The sequence below is a fragment of the Phyllopteryx taeniolatus genome, chromosome 15 (genome assembly GCF_024500385.1).
Source record: "Phyllopteryx taeniolatus isolate TA_2022b chromosome 15, UOR_Ptae_1.2, whole genome shotgun sequence".
NCBI lineage: Eukaryota > Metazoa > Chordata > Actinopteri > Syngnathiformes > Syngnathidae > Phyllopteryx > Phyllopteryx taeniolatus.
The window spans coordinates 13,383,196-13,406,860 of record NC_084516.1 but is presented as its reverse complement, the minus strand read 5'-3'; the positions used below and the strand labels follow the sequence as shown (position 1 = coordinate 13,406,860).

General features: G+C 41.3%; 1 long non-coding RNA gene across 1 annotated transcript; it reads right to left on the bottom strand.

Moving 5' to 3' along the window:
- Positions 1-7,159: 7,159 nt before the first annotated feature.
- On the bottom strand, positions 7,160-16,956 carry LOC133465176 (uncharacterized). The gene is made up of 4 exons (XR_009784565.1): positions 16,908-16,956; positions 16,709-16,764; positions 10,558-10,629; positions 7,160-7,825 (listed from the first exon to the last, which is right to left on the bottom strand). It is a non-coding gene; the product is annotated as an uncharacterized LOC133465176 (long non-coding RNA).
- Between the last annotated feature and the right edge of the window lie 6,709 nt (positions 16,957-23,665).

The window sequence follows — 23,665 nt, the reverse complement described above, 5'->3', positions numbered from 1 at the left end:
TTTGTTATCCCTGTTTCTTATGATGATGATGATGATTAGAGGTATTTATTGCCGTTTGGGGGACATCGACATGTGAAAACCCAACAATTTTTGTAAGTGCATGCATGTCCATCCATCCATCCATTTTCTGAGCCGCTTCTCCTCACTAGGGTCGCGGGCGTGCTGGAGCCTATCCCAGCTGTCATCGGGCAGGAGGCGGGGTACACCCTGAACTGGTTGCCAGCCAATCGCAGGGCACATAGGAACAAACAACCATTCGCACTCACAGTCATGCCTACGGGCAATTTAGAGTCTCCAATTCATGCATGTTTTTGGGATGTGGGAGGAAACCGGAGTACCCGGAGAAAACCCACGCAGGCACGGGGAGAACATGCAAACTCCACACAGGCGGGGACGGGGATTGAACCCCGCACCTCAGAACTGTGAGGCTGACGCTCTAACCAGTCGGCCACCGTGCCGCCAGTGCATGCATGTATCCGGGTTAAAATGTACAGAATGTTTTTTAGAGGTCCTGAACACAACAAAGTTCACTCAGTAGAGCTCTCTGGAAAAAATTGCCCCAGCCACCAGTTTCACTGATCGATACAAATTTTGATGGCCATGTCTATCATAACAGGGTGCATGAAAAAAGTCTCAACGACTCATGTCCATTATGGTTTGAAGTAGCCATTTTGGCAAATTTCAGCCCAATGAGCCCAAATCAGAAGCAGGTATACTAGACCAGTGGTTCTTAACCTTGTTGAAGGTACGGAACCCCGCAAGTTTCATCTGGAGTTCATGGAAGCCTTCCTAATTAGAAAAATGAAATAGAAAACATAAAATTCAAAACAGGTATATTTTATTGTCTGTGGAGATTCTCAGCCATCCAGGTCATGCACAAAATGAACCAAACATCAGTTGCACCCAAAATCATTGTTAAAAAACAAAACCAACAAAACATGAATTTCACACAGAAAACAAAAAAATCAATTCAATGAAAATTTACTGTAAGTGAATGTACATTTTGCTGTTGCCATTCCCCTTGGTAAGTGCCACTCTCATACCAGAGAAATTGACTTCGCTGTGAAAATTCACAACAAAATCTGTTACTTTTCTTGATGTTATTTCTACAATCCTCGAAAAGGGTTCATAGGTAAGAGTAGATTTTTTTAGGGCTCTTTTTTATTATTGGAGGCGTTGTCTGACGCCACAGCAATGCTATCAACCCAAGTCTATCATTATAATGTTGTTAAATAAAGATAGTTTAAAAAAGAACAAAGCATTTCAACTCGAGGCGCAGCGCCACAATGGTAAAGGCCCACCTTGACCCAGCGTTGCGAAGCACGGTGTCAGATTTTGATGATCATTTTGAGGATTCTCCATGAAAACTGCCTTCAGGGGCGTAGCGCCTGATTCTGGGCCCCGATACGACTCTGTCATGGAGGGGCCCCTCCAAAAATTGTTGAAAAATAAATGTAAAAAAAAACATGAAAGCTATAGTATGAAACTTTTGGCGCCCCCAAAGCTTGAATTCGGCATTACAACAAAAGAACAGAGCCATTGCTTCAATATGATGTAAGCAATGCATGATATGCCCCTTATATGTGATTCTACAAGAATTTCACTATGTTTTGAAGGACATTTTCTGTGCCGTCATCTGCAGTGCACCACCAACCGGGCTAGTGTGGGACAAGAATATAAAAAATAAGATACTGACAAATACAGCAAGATGCTAGAGGAGCTGAATGGCTGAATCAGCATTGTGTTATCTCCTTGCAATTGCTTGGGGGAAATAACAAAAAATGTTGTGGATTATAGCTTTAAATACAATTTTTGTAGGATATGAATCTGATCTATGAAATTGTGGCATTTGTATTTCTGCAGAATGTAAATCTTCTTTGAGGAGTGTGTTGCTAAAAAATATGTAACACATTTTCAAAATATAAAATACACCACTCAAACAAACGCCACACTTTTCATCATCAGGAAAAAAAACAGCAAACTCCTTGTAATTTTATCAGCTTAAATATTATGTTTTCCCCTTTTTCATCTCTTAATATTTTGCAGGCTACATTCATTTTTTTTGTACCACTTGTCCTCAATAGGGCATTGGGTTAGCTGGGGGCTATCGCAGCTGACTTTGGTTCAGTGGCAGGGTACACCTGGACTGGTCCCCAGTCACTAGAAGGGCACATCAAATAAGCAGTCCCACTCACGTTCACACCTATCGAACTATCCACAATTCACAATCTTCAGTGAAACATGACCATGCCAAGCCCACTCAGGAAGGCCGCAACCGAGAGTGAACCCCCGAAACTTCCTGCATGGAGTTTGCATGTTCTCCTTTGCTCGCGTAGGTTTTCTCCAGGTCCAGAGTTCTTCCCGCATTCCGAAATCTTGCATCCATCCATCCATTTTCTGAGCCGCTTCTCCTCACTAGGGTCGCGGGCGTGCTGGAGCCTATCCCAGCTGTCATCGGGCAGGAGGCGGGGTACACCCTGAACTGGTTGCCAGCCAACTGCAGGGCACATAGAAACAAACAACCATTCGCACTCACAGTCATGCCTACGGGCAATTTAGAGTCTCCAATTAATGCATGTTTTTGGGATGTGGGAGGTAAACCGGAGTGCCCAGAGAAAAGCCACGCAGGCATGGGGAGAACATGCAAACTCCACACAGGCGGGGACGGGGATTGAACCTCGCACCTCAGAACTGTGAGGCTGACGCTCTAACCAGTCGCCCACCGTGCCGCCTCGAAATCTTGCATTTTAGCTTAATTGAAGACTACTAAATTGTCTGTCGGTGTGAATGCGAGTGGGGATGCTTGTCTACATGTGCCGACCAGCCCAGGGTGCGCCCCGCCTCTCGCCAAAGTCAGCTGGGAACCAGCAACTGTAATGAGGATAAGACATATACAAAAAGGAGGGATGGATTGTACAATATATTAATATTGTTTGCAAAATGTGTTAAACGTGTTTTACAAATAAAAGCATAGCATGTAATAGACAGCAATCCCATCTAGAGTTGAATAAATAAACCCCTGGCTATTTGTTGAAATCAGATATAGTATACAGTAGGTGATCAACTGTAGTCTTTTTGTGTCATTTCCTACTAATGTAAAAATGATGAAAATGGCTTTTACTGCAGTTCATGTGATAAAACTAAAACCAGGCATCAACACACACACACACATATGCAAGCACACACACGTAGTTGTAGTGTGTGCTTGTGTGTGCGTGCATCAGTGTGGTCCAGCAGCTGGGGAAAAGCCTCCTCCTTGACCTTACTTGTCTGAAACCTGTTGCTGAGACGCCCCCATCACCTGCCCCCCCACCCCCCTCGAGACAGCGGGGCATATGGCGTAAAGTAAATATCACCCTTGTTTATCACCTGATTCTAATTCACCATGATGTCATGTTTTCTTAATCTTCAGACAAGTTCTTAAAGCTGTCCGTCTCATGTGGTCGCTGTCTGGGTCCTGCCATTTCTCTGGTTCACACATTTTGCCTCCCTCCTCGCTGATTCTTGTCATGCCTTGGTGAGGCTCAGACGAATTTTCAACAGTCAGACCTGGAGCAAGGTTATTATTACACACACTTGCAGCCTTCCTCTGCCCAGGGCTGCAGTTGTTGTAATTTGTTCATTGCATCCATCACTTTTGAAATCTCTGCCATCTGTTCTTCCCTCTCTCTCTCTCTCTCTCTGTATGTGTGTGTGTAATGGAAGCAAGCTCATCCTGCTGTGTAGTACTGGGAAAAAGGAAAAAGATGGAGAATTCAGGTCATGTGCTCATGTCCGATTGTGAGTAAAGTATGATGCACCAGAGACGGAGCGCTTCGAATTTCCTTCTATCCCCAAGGGGAAAGCAGTTCTTTGTATACATGATTACTTGGGTGTTCCGTAAACGACATATCAAGTACAATTACTCTGAAATGTGTTCAAGACACTGAGTCACCAACACCCCTTTTCCACCCTCATACAGTTCAAGACCTGGCAGTCCGAAGCCAAAGTACACATTGATAAGTTAGGGTTACGTATACATGACACAGGAAAAATGTTCTGTTGGTTGCGGAAATGAAGATTCTCGTTAGGAGTGACCAGGTTGGATATGGTAAGAAGTGAGCTCATCAGAGGGACAGACAAAGTTAGAGAGAGCAGACTTTCATGGTTTGGACATGTCCAGAGGTGAGATAGTGAGTGTATTGGTAGAAGGATGATGATCAGCGTGGAGCTGCCAGGCAAGAGAGCATGAGGAAGAGCAAAGAGAAGGTTGACAGATGTCGTGAGGGCCGAAAAAAAGAGGATGCAGAAGAGAGGCTTCCATGGAACAGGAACAAACAAACAAATCTTGGGGGGGGGAGACAGAGATGAAAGTTGTTATTATGATTATCACATTTAAAAAAAAATAATAATCTTTTTTTTTTTCTCTCTCCCCACTTTCACCTGTCCTGTTTGGCTGATGGGTCATGCAGAATGGAGGATCTGTAGCCAATGCCTTTTTATGCCAGGGGGTTTAATACTGTATACTCCTCTGTGGTCATTTTATACTCCATCTGTTTTTTTTCCTGTGGTTATTAAAAAAATAATAGCCACAGAAAAGTTATCCTGAGCAATTATCCTGTGGTGTGGCATGTGGGGTGTGTGACAATTGTGAATGTTAAATCTGTTCAATATTTACAAAGGCAAATCCTGATGTGTATGTTTGTACGTTTGTTTTCAGGCTCCAAAATGTCGCTGTTGTGAAAACAAATGTCCGGAACAATACATTGTTTTTTATCTGCTTTCAGTTGAAAAGACCCTCGGTTTAATGTTGCTCTTTCAGTCCTCCGGCAGTGACATAACCATATTTTGTCAGAAGGCGCCTTTGTCAATCACTAACCTACTCTAAGGCAGCAGTAAAGTCATAATTACATTACGTATTTGTATATAAAACACTTTTAGTCCATAAATGTAAAACAATATAATGAAAAAGAGTATGTACGGTGGTAACTGAGTCCGCCTTCTTGTGTTACATGATGATGTATTCTTAACTGCTGCGCAAACATAGTTCATTCCGTGCTGTTTGTAACCTCAAAATGCTGTTAGTCAGTAAACTGAGGACCCTGTATTTTGTAAATATCCCTTTAAAGAGGCCCTTATTTGGACTCAAACTACGGTATTTGGTGCAAACCGGTCCACTTGTTAATTGAGGGAGCTTAGAATGTGATTGAAGTAACCTGCATCCTTTTGGAAAGATCAGTGCAGTTTTACTGCAACGCCAAAATGACTTTTTGTGGTCTAGCATTTTAAATGTAATGCACAACAAGGCCTAGCTTTCCGCATTTATTTGATGCAGATGTTCCTCACTGAAGTGTGATTTGAGAATCCGCACGTCATCCCTCGCATTTCCACTCTTGAGATGTGTTTCTGGAAGCCCTCTGCCAATGTCAGTTTTGCGGCGTACTGCTTGGGTTGTGTTTGGTCAGAGTTTGGTTTGTTGAGGCATGCGGCGAGGCTCAGTATGCGGTTTCTGTTTTGACTGCATCACCATCTATCGGGTCTGTGTCGTTTCTCAAATAAATCGTACACCAGCAGCCTCGCATGTTCGCGGCTCCTCTGTTTGCCGTCGGAGTCCTGCGGTTACACCGGCTGACCACAAAGGCAGCTGTGAATATTTGACTTCCTACTGAGAGAAAGACAGATACGGAGAGAGGGACATTCAAACTTTAAGAAGCACATTACTGGTAGGGTTTCATTATCCTTTTTCTATAACGCTTGTCCTCATTAGGGTCATGGGTGTGCTGGAGCCTATCCCAGCTGTCTTTAAGCGAGAGGCGGGGTACACTGGTCATCATATAGCACATATAGACACACAATCATTGACACTCACATTACAGTTTAGTCTTCAGTGAACCTATTAAAGGTTTTTGAATTGTGAGATGAGTGCCTTAAGAAAACCCCTGCAATTCAAATCCAGCACCTCTCAACTATGAGGCAGACGTACTCACCACTATTCCACTGTGATGCCAAGCAATTTATTATAGGAAAGAAAAAGGAAATATGGGGAATTATATCTTCAGTATTTATATGAACCCTATTTATTGATTTTTCCATTATTTAAACAAAAAAAGTAAAACTACCGTTCACAGGAGGTCTTTGGTTGATGACAAAGTTCAGTTCATGACACACTGTAGTCTATCACAAACATATGCCAGTGAAGTAGCAAAGTCATAACACACTAAATATTTGTATGAAAAACACTTGTAGGCCATAAAAATAAAACGGTCATATAAAAAAAATGTAAATACAGCAGTAACTGAGCATATTGACCACGTATTCTTACACCACTGTTAATACTAGATCATTGCAAGACGTTCGTAACCTCGAAAACCGTTGTAACTCGTGTATTTCCTCCTATTGTGTATGGTGGCATTTATTTACTCAACTGTAGAAAGTGGATGATTCAATTAGGGGTGGAGTTTGAATGTTCTTTGCATGCTCGCGTGGGATTTCTCCGCATACTTCGGTTTTGTCACACATTCCAAAAACATGCTTTTTAGGTTTATTGAACACTTTGAATTGTCCATAGGTGTGAATGTGAGTGTGAATGCTTGTTTGTCTATATGTGCCCTGTGATTGACTGGCGATCCTGAACGAGGAACTATTGAAAATGGATGGACAGATGGGAAATACTGTTTGCAACTTGGAGGTACCGCTATGTCCATGCAAACAATTTCTTCCATTTGCGGTTTAGAAGTTTATGTACTGAAAGAACCACAGTCCTAGGGGGATTTTTACAGTCGAGGCAGGGGCACGGGAAAGAAAGTGAGTATGGGGAGAGTAAATGTTAGCTGAGGGGGCAGCAGTATGAACTTGATGCCAAAGGGTGAGGGGGGGGGGGGGGGATATTTGAGAGGAAGACGGGGTGATGGGGGCGATTAAAGAACTTGCCAGGGTTTGGGGCAGGGAGGGCGGGGATGCAAAGGGGCTTTGGGGGCATTCATTGGAAGCAGACCAAGGGAGTTCCTGGAAGGACCAAGACATGAATCACGAGTTGTCCTGCTCCAAAGCCAGCCCCTCAAGTTAACGTCTTTTTGTCCTCGTCCACTGAGCAAAGATTCGTAACTGTTAGCGGGTTAGCTAACTATTTGCTCACATCATTTTTATTTTTTTTTTTAAACTAGCAATTATGTGCCGTGGGTGTGTTTCATGTTTGTTTTGGAGCTTTTTGCTCTCCTAGTGGCCAACATGTACAATCATTATGCAGGCAAGTAATTACAGTGTTGAAGCTCAATGGATTGCAGTCATTGCGCCATCTATCACTACAACGCAATACAAAATTTTTACTGTTATCGCCACTTGCATTATGTTTGGAATATTAGCTGTTAGTAATGTCGGTTAATATTAACTTCATTCACATTTTCAGTGTGTTTCAGAGGCTGGAGCAGAGCCTTATTCTCTCCATCTTCACATCTCCCGAGAGCTTCAAGTTTCCTGCAACAGGTGGCTCAAACATTTGCCTTGGCTGCAGCTGAGCCGAGGTTCTGTTTATCGATTCGGGAATGGAGGGGGGAGAAAAAAAGGTGAGGAGAGGAGGCAAAAAGTGAAAGAAAACCATAAATCCAAAGGTTGGAGAGGCACCGTGACAACACTGCTCCACTTTGAGTTGGCTTAATCTGATTTTTAGCATCTTATCCTCTTATTAATATGCGAGATCCCGCACATGATAAAAATAACAACAAAAAACGCTCTTATGGTGTGTCTAGTGTGCTCAAGATGACAGCACACTGCAGGACTTAATGATGTCTGTGGTAGTACTAAGCTTGACCTGTGAGAGGCAGCATGGTGCCGCAGGGCATCCGGACAACTGAAAAATAAAAAGAATAGGAATTAAGATGGAGCTAGGCAAACTATTAGCTTGTGTGGTAAATACAGTATATCGTGGTTGCAGCCTCATCTCCCTGTCATTATTATTGTGGTGAAGGACGAGAGAAAGTTTATACAAACACGAGTTTCAGATCTCCTCGCAATTCGCTTACATATTCGCAGAGTCCGTGGCTCGGCCCGACTCTGTGTTGACCACAAACATAAGGATTTACCATAGTCAGTGACGGGAAGATTACTTTGGAAATATAGTTGGTTACAAGTTACCCTGTTGGGAATGTAATAGTAGTGTCACGATTTCAATTAATTTTTTCAAAGTAATATAACTAATTACATTTGATTGCTTTTCTTAATTTGGAATGAATGCATCAACAGGATCCTTGGATGATTCCTCCAAAAAAGAGGAAAACCATAGTACATTTTGGAATTAACCACATATTTGTTCTTCACACAAATATAAGCTGACAAAAAGCATGATGAAATGTAAATACATAATAAAAAACATTTTTTGCTTTATACAATTTAGACAATATGGCTTCATATGACAAACCAGATAAGTGAGTATTCTATAAAAAAGTCCAAAATGATAAAGATGAGACAAAATGGTGCTCAAGGTCATATTTGGAAAAATATGTTATGTTTCAGACTACGGCAGAATGGCCATTTTCTAACCAGACCGGGAAGGAAAAAAATCACTCCTAACACACCCCGCACCACAGGATAATCGCTAAGGATAATCTTTGTAAAACAGTTGATAATCGAGGACACTTTGATCACAAAGGAGGGGAAATACTCAATTTCGCCTCGATTGTCGCTATGTGTGTCCCCTGCTTTAGCTACACAGAGATATATATAAAAAAAATACTGTATATATAAACATTAGTTTTGGACTAACATCTTTTCTTAGGCGTTGATAAACCCATGAAACATTTTCCAGAGCTGGTGCCAAAATTTCCAAATGAATCTCCTCTCCTGGCCACTTTTTTTTTCCTCCACCCTTCATCTCTCATATCTGGCTCTTTTCTGCTTGGACCCCCTCCTCCTCTTCCTCCTTTCCTCACCTCTTCCATACATGAGCCCCCCACCACCACCCCCACCCCCTCCCACTCCCACCTCCCACTCCCATTTCTTCCCGGCCTTCCATCCATCCCCTCCCCTCGGCACACTCCGGAGAAATATGCATGCTGTGCAAATGAAAATATATTTGTTGTTTTGCTTGGCCATCTTGCCTCCCACTCGGCCGGTGTGATTGAGGCCGAGACCCCGGTCTGCTGGAAGCTGAAAGCCTCTATTAGTCCTTGATCAGTGAGCCGCCTGACAGCAGGGGCAACATGCACTGCATTAGGGCCTGACATGGGATTAAATAAAGACTAATTTATTAGCTGCCATTCCGTAGGAACAAGGCATTAACCGTTTCTGTCACGGTTTAATAAAATATGCTGCGATGAATACATGAAGGGATCGGATTACAGGATAGATTGATCAGCTGTTTTCCTGAAGACGCTGGAAACAGTGACGTAACACATTGGACATAACATAATAGTACATGCAGTGTATGCTGTATGCTTGCCAACCACAAAATTTTTAGGTACAGCTACACAATAAGAGCTGTGTAAAAAAATTCTCCCTTTTTGCATTTTTATTTCACTTTGTCATAATACTAAAATTTACCGTAATTAAAATATTAGAAATATTTCCCAGTATGATGCAGCGCAGTGCTACACTACTGCAAACCTCAATAATAGGAATATTGTTTAATCAATACCCTTCTGACAGTGTCAATCAAAACGTAATCATAATGTTGTGGCCAGTCAGTTTATACAGTATATAAAAAGAAAGCAAATAATTTAAATCAATGGAAACTGTTGCTGACTTTATAAGAACATGAACGACTTTTATGGTACACATACATAGTGTACATAGAAAGTATCTTAAAGAGCTGGAGGAAACTTTATTGTATACATTGCAGTTGTCTACAACCATCCAGTTGTAATTATCTTCAAAGAAATTGCATATTTTATTATTATTATTATTATTATTATAAACTATTGAGAATGACTGTTGTGATTAATTGGTGTGTATGAAAATGCATTTGTAGTTGTCTTTACAAAGATAACTACAAATGCATTTTTTTATACTGAAGATTGTGTATTTGTAATACAGCTCTTGTATTTTGTTAAACAATTTTTAAACATACAGTATTATAAACAATTGGAGGATGCCCTATGGGCTACATAGAGGTTGTCTATGACCATGCATTTCTAGTTATCTTGTAAAAATTTTGTATTTTATATATAGCTTTTGTACTGAATTAAATTGGACTTTTATGCTACATACAGTACCTTAAACAAGTGGATAGTACCCAGCAGTAAAAATAGTACAATACAGTCATTTTTTATAGCTATACCTTTCTGGTTATCTAAGCTTGTCTTCTCTAATACAACTCTTCTGCAGGTGTACACTGAACATAATGATGTGGCTATATTGTATAACAAGCATAGACTTTATGCATTATACTGTATATGAAAAGGGGTTAACCCAACCAAGACTGGTTAATGGAAATTATGTATGGCTTTTGAAACAACACTTCAAGATATTCTGAGGTTAAAAGGTTTGGTGAAGAGGGGGATACAACACCCTCAAAGCTGCTATGAATGCTTGGACCATCTGCTATAGATTTGTGTGGATTCTCAGTGCTTTGTTAATTGTACATACCTCCAAAGCTGTTTTCAGGATGATTTAAATACAGTTAAACATCCCCGCGATGAGCCAAAATGACATCACCCTCTAAAAAGAGATGGCACACAAGGTCAGTAAATTTGCTGCATTAGAAATGTGACACCTATAAGCACTGTTGGGAAGGGTATTTTGGAAACGTAGTTTGTTACAATTACAAGTTGCACTGTTTCAAATGTAATGGTAGTATAATTATTTCAATTCCTTTCTCAAAGTTATGTAACTAATGACATTTGATTTACTTGACTTAATTTTGAATGAATGCCCTGACTGCTATTTAGAACTGTTGGACCAGAATCCGTCCACCTTGACCGAGGGCCCAGTTCCAAAGAAACTGTTGAAGAAACAACAGCAACAGCCCCAAAGCAGGATGCTGCCACCACCATTATTCACTGTTGGTCTGGTCTTTTGGTGAGGAGCACTGTTGGGTCTTGAAAATGTATCGCATTAAACTGTGGCATAGTACAAAATAATTTACATAGTAAAGGCATGGTTGGATGAACTTCAATGCCCTGACTTGAAACCCCCCCCTCCCCCTCAAAAAAATAAAAAGGAATTTCAGATCATGCAAATGGAATGGCAAGATTCCCCCCTAAAAATGTGTATGTGCATGTTCATACAAAAAAAAATAAAAATAAAAAAATCATTTTAATTTAGCACTCTAGATAAACCTCACAAATACAGCATTCCACTGGCCTTCCATTTTCTAAAGCACATGTCCTAATTCGGTCGCCAGTCAATCACAGGGCACTTAGAGACAAACAACCATTCATACTCACGTTCACACCTACAGTAAGGACAATTTAGACTGAGAATACCATTGCAAATACAGAGGGGAACATAGAAAAGCCACATAGAAAGCCCTGAGCTGAGATGCGAACCCGGAACCTCCGGCTGCTAGCGCTAACCACATACTGGATTATTCCACCCTTCCTTGTACCATGTTAGGCTTATTGTTGGACCGAAGTGAATATCCATCCATTTTCTGTACTGCTTATCCTCACTAGGGTCGCGGGTGTGCTGGAGCCTACCCCAGCTATCTTAGGGCGAGAGGCGGGGTACACCCCGAACTGGTCGCTAGCCAATTGCAGGGCACATAGAAACAAACAGCCATTCGCACCTACGGGCAATTTAAAATCTTTACTCAACCTACCACGCATGTTTTTGGGATGTGGGAGGAAACCGGAGTACCTGAAGAAAACCCACACAGGCACAGGGAGAACATGCAAACTCCACGCAGGCGGGGCCGGGATTTGAACCCAGGTCCTCAGAACTGTTAGACAGATGTGCTAACCAGTCCCTGACTGTGGCCCCGCACGAATCATGCCCTCAATCACGCCCTCGAGAAATTCACATTTCAGTTCTTGTAACAAAAAAGGCAAGATGTCACACTACTTTTGCTCATAAAGTGCTAATTTCTACAGTACCGGTACATTATCAGACTGACTCAGATTGACGGAGCAACTTAAATACAGGGTGTGCCAAAAGTCACAATACATCTCCTTTTCTTGTACATTGTTTCAGGTATCATTTGGACAGATTTGGCCATCAGCAACTGAGAGCTTAGGCCACAGGTGTCAAACTGGTGGCCCGGGGGCCAGATCTGACCCGCCACATCATTTTATGTCGCCCGTGAAAGCAAAGCAAAATTGCTAATTGTGTTCTGGTGTAATAACATTGAGATATTTGCAAGCATTTCTTTTTTGTTACCAATCCCCCTTTGAAAAGATATGTAATAGTTGAAAAATATGTTCTTATAGGCTTCTGATTTCAAAACTGGTTATTCATCAATGTGTTGCGTATACTGTATGTAATTATACGAGGTAATCTTTCGTTTATATGGGTTCACAGTTGTAGCGGCACTCCGGGGGAAGTCATAACTACGATGTGGCCCATGACAAAGATGAGTTTGACAACCCTGGCTTAGGTTGAGCACTTTTTCTAAGGAAATCCTTCCCTGGCCCATGGCTTGCCAATTGACATTGGAGCAGCATTGCAAAACCATCGAGCAAGACGTTTTCCTGTCCCCGACTGCAGCTCAGCAGCAGTTTGAGAAACTTTATGGCTACCACGCTGCTCCAACGCGTAGTACAATTTACACGATCCATGGCAAGTTTCTTGAAATAGGATATTTTCTTGACAAATCACGTAGGCAGAACGCCTGCTACTACCATAACTGATGAAAACACTGAACTTCTAGAGCAGGCATTCACGCAAAACCCGAGGACGTCAATCTGGAGGAATGCACTGAACTGAACTGCAGTCAGGGACAGAAAAGAGGCAACAATTTTACAGTAACACTCCAATATCAATTGGATAGCCATCAGCAAGTGAATGAATGATATGCCTATAGAAACTAAGAAAAAGGAATTGTGTAGTGACTTTAGGAACAGATATAGAACATATTGTTTATGTTATTAACAAGACCACTGGGCAATCTAACTCGAGCTGTCCAATTTTCTTTAAATGAGTTACCAAGTATCGGAGTACCACACAATGATTTCTACTTTATAAGTATTTATTAAAACTAAAAACTGCTTCTATTTTCTTCTTCTCCACTACTTCCCCCATTGGGCTGAAGGGCTGCCAGTGACTTTTGCAATAACAGAGCTCATTCTTGGGTCCGGTCCATTTCATAGCATGTAAAGCCAAGATAATAAACACATTGAAAAAATGACTCAATATATTCTTCTAGAGACTTGTAACGCACGGTTCCCGGCTTAATCGGATAGTTGGAATGTACTTAAATGCCATTATTAGGGAAATCGAGAATTTGATGACTAGGAAAAGAAAATGGTTCATAATACCAAATAATAGTGCATATGAATGGCATTCGAAAGCTTGATCCTATGAGAATTTAGTAGTATTTTGAAAGGAAACAAATGTTCGGTAATAAGTAGAAAATCTACATATTTTATTGTTACAAAGAGATTATTTTTCTTCTGAATATATTCTTTGCTAACCTGAACTACTTGTCCTCAAATAATGGCAGAGAGGCATCTCTTTACTCAACTACAGATTCGGGATTGAGGCATTCAAACAAGCATTCACACTCACTCACATTTACACCTAGACATATATTTAGAATAATATTCTTTCATTTGTTATTATTATATTATAATGATATTGTATCCAATTTTGACACATTATGTGCATTGGTAAGTGCTGTTGTTTTGCTTAGCAACAGATTTCAAATGGGCACAGTAGTTAACTCTTTGATGTTTCTGTGTGAACTATACTGTCGTTGAACTGAGGCAATTACAGGTATGAGTTTTTTCTCTCCTGCGGGGAAAGGGAGCTGTCTATTTGTCTATTTGTTTATGATGCACTGCACAGTGAAGGACTGGTCAGTACATCTGCCTCACAGTTCAGAGGACCCGGGTTCAAATCCGGCCTCGCCTGTGTGGAGTTTTCATGTTCTCCCCGTGCCTGCGTGGGTTTTCTCCGGGGACTCCGGTTTCCTCCCACTTCCCAAAAACATGCATGATAGGTTAATGGAGGACTCTCACTTGTCCGTAGATTTCAATGTGAGTGCAAAGATCGCTGGGATAGGCTCCAGCACAACCGTGACCCTAGTGAGGATAAGGGGTACGGAAAATGGATGAAGCACCACATGATTAATTGAGACACTGAGAGTGGAGGATACTACTTGAGGAAATATGATACTTTGAAATTGAAACTAAGACAAAACTAAAATATGTGGTTAAAAATATATATACTGCATTTTTTCAATATTCAGAATCTCTTACTGAAATAATTTCACCTGGAATCTTCTTCAAATTAGAATCTGCAAATATAAATAAAGAATATAAATAAACTGTAACAAACAAATAATAATAAACAACTAATTTAATGATGAATTAGGGAAAACCAGAGCAAGTCAGACGGCATTGCTGTTAATAACTCCTATCTAGTTTGTCTTTGTCTTCTGTCATCATTCAATCCTGTGCACATTTATGAGCATCAAAAATACTTTCAAAAAACTTGGAGTGCAGAAACCGAAGAAGAAAAATTGCATTTTTACCCATTTGTCACGCCTTATTATCACATGTAAGAGGCAGCATGGTGAGGTCTCGAGGTAAGAGCACCCTTCATACTATAGTGAAAATTTTTTCCCTGGAAATGTGAAACACATGTCGCCTCCATATGAAAGCAATAAACAGCTTCTGGCCCCCACGTCCCCAACTCCAGGCATCAGATAATACCAATGATGACTGTCTAAAACACATTTATTCATAGTACTTTCAATCCCCCACCCAAGGTTACACGAGACACACTTTGCCCTTAATAACAATTTAAAACTACAATCATATGTTAGAGAATAAGTTTATGTCCCTACTATCTTATAGTCAGTGTTGTTTCCTTTTCACAGTGCTCTGCTAGCTTCTCCCTTTTACTTTATGATAATGACAATTATTATAATAATATAATGCTTCCTCAAGCATCATGTGTCAGATAGCATTCAAAATGTATTGTTCTGACATAGAACAATAATTATTGGAAGGAACAATGCTGAGACATGACAATAGAAAGTTCTATGTCAGAAACTAATAAAACTGCTTAGTGCTCTGATATTATTCAAAATATAAACTGTTCTTGTTTTGACGTGCAGCAAGAGAAATAATGATTTGATCCCCTGCCGCATATTTGTTCACTTTTAACAGACATTAGAAATCTCTACAATTCAGCCGATTGAGGGTCCAATGAGCGGAGCCATGTACTTTAAAATCTTGGATGAAAACCTGCTTTCCTCAGCACAAACACTGAAGATGGGTCATGGATGGGTCTTCCAACATGACAATGACCCAAATCATATTGCCAGGAGAAACAAAGCAGCAGCTCAAGTAAAACCACATTAAGGTCATAGAGTTGTCTAGCCAGTCTTCAGACCTCAACCCAATAGAAAGTTTATGGAGGCAGCTGAAGCTTGACAATTCTACAGTAAATGCAGTTTGCACTGTTAAAACTGCTCGCAAGATTTAAAAGTAGCCTCACTTCACTAATTCCCCCCTCCCCTCTCTCAAGTCTATGTCCAAATGCCCAAACGTGATTCTCAAACATCCATCCATCCATCCATCCATCCATCTTCTTCCGCTTATCCAGGGTCAGGTCGCGGAGATAGGAGATTAAGCAGGGAAGCCCAGTCTTCCTTCCTTCCTTCTCCACATTTCGTCCAGCTCTTCTGGGGGGATCTCTAAGGCGTTCCCAGGCCAACTGGGAGAAATTCAACAGTCTCTCCAGCGTGTCCTGGGTTGTCCCTGGGGCCCCCTCCCAGTGGGACGTGTCCGGGAGGCATCTTAACCACTTCACCTGGTACCTGGATGACTGAGTTTCACACCCTATCTCTAAGGGAGTGCCCGAACACCCTGCGGAGGAAATTAATTTTGACTGCTTGTGTTCACAATCTTGTTCTTTCGGTCACAAGCCACAGCACCTGACCATAGGTGAGTGTAGGTACATAGATCGACCGGAAAATCGAGAACTCCACCTTTTCGGCTCAGATCCTTCTTCACTATGACAGACCTTTACAGAGTCTGCCACAGTTCCCGCAATGCACTTGAAGCCCAAGGTAACAGGTCACCACAAGGCTGCGGGGGTGTGCCCGCGAGTAAACGGCAAATGATTGACACCTTTTCAGTCATGCCTGCTGTGTCTGATTGGTTGTTTTTCCTCTGGTGTGGTGATATCTTAAAAATCTAATTAGACGTACAAGATGGGGACAGAGAAGGATCACTTTTCCTGATCATTTTACTCATGTACTACTCTCCGGTCATATTGACAGCTCTAACAACTATGACAAAAAGGGATTTATTGATTTTTGAATTGGGAACATCCTCCTGAAGGATTTAGAGAATTTCTGTGAGGAGGCGTGGGCCTAAATCCCACGTGAGCTGTGCGCAAACCCGGTGATCAACTACAATAAAAATCTCATCACTGTACTTGTAAACAAGGATTTCTCCACCAAGTACTAACTTATGTTTTAATTGGGGGATCAAATACTTATTTCACAAACTAAAATGCACAATATTCTATCACTTTTATATTGTGTGTTTTTTATGCATTGATCTTCAGTCTATTATCATAATCATTAAACCATATGAAACATTTCTTTTTAAGAGAGCAAACTTACAAATTCAGCTATTCAGCTATGGAACAGAGGACAGGACCGAAAAATGCACAACTCCACTACAAATGGAGAGTTTCAAAAAAGAGAGGTTTAATATACGGGCAGAGGTCGGTACACAGGCAGGCAATCCAAAAAAGGCAACAGTATCCAAAACGTGAGGCAAAAAGGCAAGGGCGATAATCGGAAAGGGGTCTAGTCTTACTGTGAGTCGGTGACGTGGAAACAAGAAATGCTGGAACGCGACGACAAGGTACAACGAACTGGCGACTAGAAAGAATGAGACACGAGGTTAAATGCAAGGGGTAATTAGGGTGAACGAGGCACAGGTGGTGAAGATGCTCTCAGGAGCAGGTTTGTCGGAGACAGGGGGAAGACAACAAGTGGAACACACACCCATGACAATTTCCCTTACTGTAGGGGTCTAGTCTTACTGTGAGTCGGTGACGTGGAAACAAGAAATGCTGGAACGCGACGACAAGGTACAACGAACTGGCGACTAGAAAGAATGAGACACGAGGTTAAATGCAAGGGGTAATTAGGGTGAACGAGGCACAGGTGGTGAAGATGCTCTCAGGAGCAGGTTTGTCGGAGACAGGGGGAAGACAACAAGTGGAACACACACCCATGACAATTTCCCTTACTGTTGAGCAGCAATGTTGAGACGTGACACGGGAACATATTTAACCCACAGGTACCTTGTATCAGATACTAATTAAACTGCTAATAGTATTGTTACCATTCAAATTCTATAGGGTTCTTGCACTATATATACTATTGAAAGGAACAATTTTGAGTGGTAGAGAAGTTACAAGAAACACTTTGACCTCAAGTACCATGTATCAGATACTATTAAAATGGCAGGTTCTGATACCATTCTAAATCTATAGGGTTTGTTGTTTAACATTTAGCAATAGTTCCCTAAAAACCTCGAGGATGTTTAGTTCTGAGAATTGCAACTGGTAGATGAGTGATGAGCCATAAAATAACACTCAACGTCAGATACCTTGGGTGACTTGTTTGAGTCTCGACGATAATGTTATTGCTTTGATAAAATTCAAACTTCTTGAAAGCTTGAAGAACATTGTTAGAAATCATATATGGAGTTGGTTTGTCAAAATATGATATGAAAAGATACTGGTACGCAAGTTACTGTACAATAGGTAGTTGGACATTGGGTATTTTGGCTTAAGATAATATCAAAATGTAAAGCGTTCTTGTTTTGATATGAAAATATTTCCTTGAACGTTTGGTTCACAAAATTGATAGTGGTAGAGATGTGGCAAGGACCATTTACTAATATGTAGCTAGACTTCAGGTACTTTGACTGCCTTCTATCCATTACTAAAATGCATAGCGTTCTTGTTTTGATACAAATCTAATTACTTCTACGGTGTCAATACACAGCTCTTGTTTTGAGATACAGTAGAACAATCATCATCACGTTGAATGAAATACTATAAAATGTGTATGCTCCTCACTTGTCCTTAAACATTTACAAGGAAATCAAGCTCTGAAACTGGAAAAAAATATACCTCGGCCATCTTCTCTGTACTTCAATTGTTTAGCTGAGACAACAAAAACCATCCAAACCAATGCAGTGTCTGCAGAACATGTCCTCAAACGACACTGACTGCCGAAAGCCTTGAGGGTCTTAACTACCCCACATTATCTGGCTGGCACCCTGCGGCATTGTCACAGCTTAAAGAGATCATAACTCTTACAACAAAGAAATTGCACACTACATTCTTACTTGTACTTTTCAGCAGAGGAAGACGCTGGATAATAACTTCAATGGTAGAAAATAAATGAAAGAAGACCAAGCAGCCTGACAGGAAGCATGATCATCAGCAGCATTTGTGGTCTAATTACAGAATGCCAAAGTCTACTGATGTTTTTGTACACTGGCGTGATTCTATAAAACGACCAGCCACTACATGGTGTGTGCATTTGCTTTTGTCGCCATTCGTCATGGCTGTAAGCCATTCTTTGTCTATACCTTCAGGACCCTTCCACACACGATTGAACTTGAAACTAAATGTGGTTGGAGTCTTCCAGCAGTTCAAAGTGCTTCGGGTTTGCAGCTGCTGGATGATAGTATTTTGGATAGAATTAGTTATCGTCTGTATGAAAGATTGTATCTTGTGCCCCAGAAGGCCTGTTGAATCACTTCGTAAACCGTCACTAAACACAGTACTGCTGTTTGTTTGGATAGAAAACAATCAAGAGTTAAGACACAGGAAATAGACTCCTCAATTTCCTTATCTCTGATTCTGCTTGGTAAGTGTCCAATATCCCTGCACTGTTTATGTGTCCTATTGGAAAGTGTGTTCGAGAACTCCATGTTCTCCTGCCCAGTCTCTGCAATATTCATATTTTCTGAACTAGCCACGTTGAAGGATCAAGTATTGCCAATTGGTGAAAGGGGAATGCTTTTTTTTAGCTTTACAGATTATTAACATGCAAGGGTTCCCTGTTCCCTATTCCCTGCGATTGGCTGGCCACCAGTTCAGGGTGTACACCGCCTCTCGCCCAGAGTCAGGTGGGATAAGCTCCAGCACGCCCGCGACTCTAGTGAGGATAATGGATGGATGGATGGGTGTCTATTCTTGTAATACCAATTTCTACCAGGGGAGTCACTTTAACACAACAAAGCCCAGGAAACCATACAGAACACAGAATAAAAATCATTGCCCAAATATTGATGGGAGATTTTATTATGGTCCAATGAAACCAAGGTTGAACATTTTGGCCATAATTCCAAAAGGTATGTTAGGCACAAACACAACACTGGTCTTCACCAAAAGAACACCGCATCTACTGAGAGACAAGAGTGGAAGGAATTATGAGCAGTTTAAAAAGTCAGTCATTGAAAGCACAAATTGAAAAAAAAAACATTGGGCTTCTGCTCGAATAAATAAATAAATAAATAAATATCCATCCAACCACACTTCTTATCCTAAATAAGATAAATAAGAAATAAAAATAAATAATAAAAGATAAATAAATAAAAAGTTAAATAAAAAAGTCATTTGAGTTGTACAGTTTATAGGTCATATTATTGGAAAAGGTTTTAAAATGATACACAGTGGACCCTGATATTAACAGGGGATAGGGACCGGGACAGACCGTGAATAGAAAATGTGCGGATAATTGACGGCCAGTATATTGCATTGACAAAAAAACAAATAAACAATTCTTGATTAAGTGGGTATAAACCGCCAATAAGTGTTTTCAGGATCGGTTACCCCTCAAAAAAATGTACTGCACCGTCCACATTTTCCTTACTTTGACTTTAAAACTCTCCTCCATGATAGGCTGAAAAATGGCGGGCAAGGAGGAAGAGAAGGACAGAGTTTTTATTGTGTGGACATGTTGACAAGGAAGGAAATTTTAATTTTTTTTAGCAATTTAAGAATCATGTTAATACAGTCGGGGACCTGGCAGTCCTGGGCTGCTCTCGAGTGGACCCCTGGGCCTGATCCCGCCCGTCTATTGATTGGGTGCGGTCCTCAGCCGCTGCGGTGCGGCCACAGCAATTACAGGACACTTCTGTCAGTCTTTGTGCATGTAAAACGGTATCAATTTACTTGCATGTATCCGCCGGCACAAACCCCTAGGACTCTTTCACTGGGTGTGGGGTCACGCACTTACTGCAACAAATAACTCATGCAAATCGCTTTCGATCCCCTCACTTATACTCTCGTCCTGTAGACTTTTATAATTCACATAATTAATGCCACCACACTTCAGTTGCACAGTCGGGTTCACGACCCTTGTCCTGCATGCTTCTTTTCCTGTCCTTGTCCTGTTCTATCTTGTCCTGTCCTTCCCTCACAGGGTGTAGCACTACAGCCCCATGCAACACTCATATTTAATGTTTCATTGATGTAGATAATGTAATGATTTACTTCTCTCATCCTGTTTACAATTAGCGCTTTGTCTTTTGTCTTTGTTTCTCTCTCCCTTCTAGAAACTTTGTTCCGTTCGACTGATCATGTCTGATTCTCAATAAACCTCAATTATAATACCACAGCGGAAGCTTAAAAACTCCACTGTGACACAGTAAAACTGTTCCGGCATGAAAGGGATACAGATTTTCCATTCTGCTTGACCTAACAGCCGAACAGGACAACAAAAAAAAAAATAAAAAAAGTTAATTCAGTCTTTATGATTAACACCCTTAAACTGGTAGGAGGTACCCAGAATCAAAATAACACTTTTTTATAGGAACCCCTTACACGCTCCAACCTGGAAGAACGACTGAAACCTGCCTCTAGCCCAATTTTGACACTTCTGATGCAATATACAATGGAGATTTTAAGTCATGTCAGATGTCATGCAGTGCGCAGGGAGTAACATAACGTTCAGGGAGAGGCAGTTCTTAACTGTTTCTCGGACTCTGGACAGAATTTCATGTAAACTTGAGATGCAATATGGTATCAGATCCAGTCTTTTATCTCAGAACGTGATTTTTAACACACATGAACTGTCGTTTTTACCTGAGAAAACACTGGAGCGTTTTGCTCTGGTTGATGCAAGGACACTTGGTCCTCACTTTGAAAGATTTTAAATGACATCAGGTACAATGAAGATTCACAAAAACACACTGTTTTAGTTCTACTGGTTCTCAGTGCCGTCTTTGATACAGTCGATCATAACATTTTATTCAACGAACTCCGAAACCTGGCCGGCCTCTCAGGTACTGTTTTTAACTGGCTCAGCTCTTATCTCACAGATCGAAGTTTCTTTGTAGGTATGGATAGATCTTCCTCCAGCGCACATGAAATTGAGTGGGGGTGCCCCCAAAGGTAAATTTTAGGTCCAATTCTTTTTAATCTATACATGCTTCTCCTTGGGGATGTCATCAGGTGACATAGCATCAGCTTCTACAGTTACACAGATGACACACAGCTGTGCATAGCCGTATCTCCTGATGACACAGGGCCAATTGATACCCTTCTTAACTATATTTTGGATATTAAGTCATGGATGGCAGTGAATTTTCCTACACCTCAACCAGGTCAGAAGTCCTCCCTGGTCTACCACGGTCGTGGTGGTCTCTGTGGTGGCACCCTCTGTGGTAGCGGGATGTGACACCTCTCATTGTTGATGGCTCCCATCGGTTGTGTTTTCTTGGCCAAGATCCTCAGTGTTTTGCCATATCTCGATACTATTGAGTCAATAGGTGCTGTCTTTGTGTGTACTTGCGGGTGTATGTGTTCATCTGGGCATGTTTGCATTCTATGTAGGGATGGGCGGGGTGGGGTTTTGTGTATTTTCGGCTATTTTATCAGTTTTTATCTCTGAGAAGGACTTTGGGTTGCATTTTTCATGAATGAAGTGCTATAATAAATACAATTTGACTGTTTGATGGATGGATGGATGGATGGATGGATGGATGGATGGATGGATGGATGGATGGATTGATTGATTGATTGATTGGTTGGTTGATTGGTTGGTTGATTGATTGATTAATTGATTGAATATAAATGATCGGTGAAAGCCTATTTAAATATTAATTTGCACGTTTGCCTCAGTCAGGAGATCCCAATTCAAATCTCCGTAGGAGTTTGCATCTTCTCCTTGTGCTTGTTTTTTTTTCTTTTTCTGGGTACTCCAGTTTCAGCTCCAAAACACGTTTCTTCGGTTAACTGAAGACTCTAAATTGTCTATAGGCGCAAGTGTGAATGTTTGTTTGCCTTTATGCGTCCTACAATTTTCTGGCGACCCGTCCAGAGTGCACCCCACATTTCGTCCAAAGTCAGCTGGGATCAGATCCAGCTAATCTGTGACTATAATGAGGACAAGTGCAATGCAAAACGAATGGATGGATGGATGGATAAATGAAAACTGAGCTTGCACAGTTGAACTCGCAGTAGTAGAGTCTTGGTCTGGCCTAGCCTAGATTTAGTGGGTGCAGATGCTAGGTGACTATCCATCCATCCATTATCTGAGCCGCTTCTCCTTACTAGGGTCACGGGCACGCTGGAGCCTATCCCAGCTATCATCGGGCAGGAGACGGGGTACACCCTGAACTGGTTGCCAGCCAATCGCAGGGCACATATAAACAAACAAACAACCATTCGTAACCACATTCACACCTATGGACAATTTAGAGTCGTCAATTAACCTACCATGCATGTTTTGGGGATGCGGGAGGAAACCTGAGTGTCCGGAGAAAACCCACACAGGCACGAGCAGAACATGCAAACTCCACACAGGCGGGGAGAACCCCGGTCCTCAGAACTGTGAGGCAGACGCTCTAACCAGTCGTCCAACGTGCCGACAGGTGACTATGTTAATGGCAATTTAACATGAAGTCTTTAACATGAATATTATGGGCTATCGTAAGTCATGAAGGATATTGGGAGGCATCTGAAAAATAATAGGAGAAAAAAAAATGTATGCCTTTACTTGCCGTTATGACAAGATTGGCCTTCAAATAAGGCCTCCAATGGATGCAAACCCTGAAATAGCTGCTGTGTGAATCGATCCCTTCATTGTGATAGCTTGTCTGACAAAGTGGTAATTCTTTGCAGCTACATTTCATTTTGAGATTGTGATTAGATGGTTATAAATGTAAACGGATAGGCCACCAGTGAATTATGATGTAAACAGTCTGTGACACATAAGACATCCTATGTGCTGCAGTATTTCCTAGCAGACGTTTTGGCAAAAACAGTGGCAAAAAGTTGGCAGATGCCAAAAAAAGTTATCATTAGAGCTAGCATAGTGCTTCATCTCATACTTGTTTCATATATGTGACAACAGTCCTTGGAGATCGAAAGGAATGTGATTCTGTTTGAACACAAGCAAAGCTTACAAGGTGCTTGATGGATGAATCACACTAACTTTTCACAGCTTTGTTTATGCACTCTATCATGCTGCGTTCTCTCCGTGTTGCGACTAGGACTGTTGTTGTGCAGTGGGGGAACTCCATTCCTTTTGCTCTCAAGGTTG